The sequence below is a fragment of the Rhinopithecus bieti genome, unplaced genomic scaffold (assembly GCF_001698545.2).
Source record: "Rhinopithecus bieti isolate Rb0 unplaced genomic scaffold, ASM169854v2 scaffold_20098, whole genome shotgun sequence".
Classification (NCBI taxonomy): domain Eukaryota; kingdom Metazoa; phylum Chordata; class Mammalia; order Primates; family Cercopithecidae; genus Rhinopithecus; species Rhinopithecus bieti.
This window is the reverse complement of record NW_016810571.1, coordinates 2472204-2475284: the sequence shown is the minus strand read 5'-3', so window position 1 is coordinate 2475284 and position 3081 is coordinate 2472204. Positions and strand designations below refer to the sequence as shown.

The window sequence follows — 3081 nt, the reverse complement described above, 5'->3', positions numbered from 1 at the left end:
GTTGTCGTGCGCATTGACACAGAAAAATCTAGTTTCCTTGAGTTCTTCAACTAGAAGGCAAAATAGCTGAATGGCTTTTCTGGGCATTGTCTGTGACAGCTGTCTCATTTCATTTTCTAATGTGTGAGGTTTCATCGGGAAATGTGCACTGTTAACTATTTGACCCATGGCAGGGCTGAGACCTGAGAGCTGACCAGGAGGTAACCAGGTAAGAGAAGGTGTTAGAACAGGGAATACATGCCTCATGCCAAAGGAAATCAAATAAACAGAAAGTTGAAGCCGGGAAAGGGCAGGCTGAAGAGTGATTGTGACACGTTGAAGTCCCACATCCCCATTAACCAAATCAGAGAGATCAGCAATGATTAAGTAAATAATATATATAATATAATATATGACACATAATAATAAATACATAAATAATAAATACGTAAGTTGCTCATATACAAGTTGGCAGAGATTTGGCTATCCACGAGGAAATCCAGGGGTTTTCATTGACGGTGTATCTGGGAGGACTCCAGGTATGATTCAGCTATATGAAAAACAAATTAGCTCTTTCCCATCTTGCAAGATGGTGGGTGAAAAAGTTGAGAAGCCGGATGCTAAAGAGAAGAAACCCAAAGCCAAGAAGGCTGATGCTGGTGGCAAGGTGAAAAGGGTAACCTCAAGGCTAAGAAGCCCAAGAAGGGGAAGCCCCATTGCAGCCGCAACCCTGTCCTTGTCAGAGGAATTGGCAGGTATTCCCGATCTGCCATGTATTCCAGAAAGGCCATGTACAAGAGGAAGTACTCAGCCGCTAAATCCAAGGTTGAAAAGAAAAAGAAGGAGAAGGTTCTTGCAACTCTTACAAAACCAGTTGGTGGTGACAAGAACGGCAGTACCCAGGTGATTAAACTTTGCAAAATGCCTAGACATTATCCTACTGAAGATGTGCCTCGAAAGCTGTTGAGCCACGGCAAAAATCCTTTCAGTTAGCATGTGAGAAAACTGCGAGCCAGCATTACCCCGGGACCATTCTGATCATCCTCACTGGACGCCACAGGGGCAAGAGGGTGGTTTTCTTGAAGCAGCTGGCTAGTGGCTTGTTACTTGTGACTGGACCTCTGGTCCTCAATCGAGTTCCTCTACGAAGAACACACCAGAAATTTGTCATTGCCACCTCAACCAAAATCGATATCAGCAATGTAAAATCCAAAACATCTTATTGATGCTTACTTCAAGAAGCAGCAGCTGCGGAAGCCCAGACACCAGGAAGGTGAGATCTTCGACACAGAAAAGAGAAATACGAGATTACAGAGCAGCGCAAGATTGATCAGAAAGCTGTGGACTCACAAATTTTACCAAAAATCAAAGCTGTTCCTCAGTTCCAGGGCTATCCGCGATCTGTGTTTGCCCTGACGAATGGAATTTATCCTCACAAATTGGTGTTCTAAATGTCTTAAGAACCTCATTAAATAGCTAACTACAAAAAAAGAAAAGAAAAATAAATTAAGGAATCCTAGATTATACTGAAAAGGTTGTGAATGTTTATAATTGTTAGTGGTTATCAGATTGTACAGAATACTAATAATGGATAGGAGACTGGACAAATATCTCACCTCCTTCACCCATAGGTGAGACAACTCCGAGAGTAAGCTCTATATAGTGTCCCAGTCATCTGAAGCATGAATGACATGCCCCAGCCTTCCTTGCTCATAGCAATACAGGCTCAGTAACACAGCCTGTATTAGTGTCTTCCCCTTCCCTGTTTTACTTCCTCACTTCCTACTCATGCTTACTGGGATCACCTTCCAAGTACCCATCCCCATGTTAATCCTCTTCCGAAGGCTGCTTCTGGGAGAGCCCAGCCTAAGACACTACCACGTGGAGTCGCAAGTACCACAGTGAACGAAGGATGTTGACAGGAGAAATTGTACCCCATGAGGAGAGACCCGGATAATCAAGGGTCTGGAAATAATGTCTCATGAAGAGCAATTAAAGAAACAAAGGACATTCAACCTTAGGAAGTGGAGATTTAGAGAATGCAAAGATCTTTAAGTCTGAAAACCTGGTAAGAGAAAAAGAGGACAGCTTGGCATGTGTTGATGCGGAAGGTGACCGTTAATGTGAGGATTTGGAAAGTCTGTGTTGGGGTAAACTGAGTGCTTCAACCCTGGCAAATGGATGTGATCTGGAAGCAGCAAAGGCTGACTAACAAAGGCATGATCGTGATAGACTTAGGCTGTTCAGAGTACAGATTAGTGTTGAGATAACTGTTGGAAGAATGTTGATGATTTTTTTTATGAAGGATGTCGATGCTTTTAAAATTAGATTGCTCATCAGGTGGCAGTCACAAGTCTGATTTTCTTTCTTAATCACTGAAGGCTGTCTCCTTTAGCCTTCTGGATGGCTACTTTTAATGAATTTAGTGTCCCTCAGTATTTCAAGGGGACTCACTGACTGCTTGACAGCCTCCAATTTGTGAAGATGAGTAAGATAGTCACCCTCCTTTCACGAGGCATAGGATAAAGAGACTGAGCTTAAAGTGAAGAAAAGACAGAGGCATCCAGCCACATTAAAAACCAACATTCTCGAGAACTAATGTGAGCGTTGGAATGTGAATCTCTTGTATTAGTCATCGCAATTTAATATTTACTGCACATGAGTTATCACCTATTAAAATTTAGAGTAAAATATCTGGATGTGACTCATGTTATATAAAAGTCAGAAAATTCTTACTTAAAATACACAATAGTAAAGCCCTCTTTTACCTTAAAAGATAAATTAAAATGTGCTATAGAAAATAAAATATGCTGGCCGGGCGCGGTGGCTCAAGCCTGTAATCCCAGCACTTTGGGAGGCCGNACTCCAGCCCGGGCGACAGAGCGGACTCCGTCTCAAAAAAAAAAAAAAAAAGAAAAAAAGAAAATAAAATATGCTAACCGGATAAATCATGGCATGGACTAGCCCTTTCATTGGTTAAGATAATTTCTGTTGCAGCTCAGGAAAAATTTGACTAACAGTAGGCTAATTCATGGAGAGACTTAGTGCTTACCTGACAAGGAACCCTGGGATTGGCCCACTGGCTCACACACATCCTCAAGG

The 3081-nt window shown here is 42.1% G+C and overlaps 1 pseudogene across 1 annotated transcript; it reads left to right on the top strand.

Annotated features, from left to right (window-relative positions):
• Positions 1 to 568: 568 nt before the first annotated feature.
• On the top strand, positions 569 to 1430 carry LOC108542371 (60S ribosomal protein L6 pseudogene; annotated as a pseudogene). The gene has a single exon (XR_001889255.1). The product of XR_001889255.1 is annotated as a 60S ribosomal protein L6 pseudogene (transcript).
• Positions 1431 to 3081: the final 1651 nt, after the last annotated feature.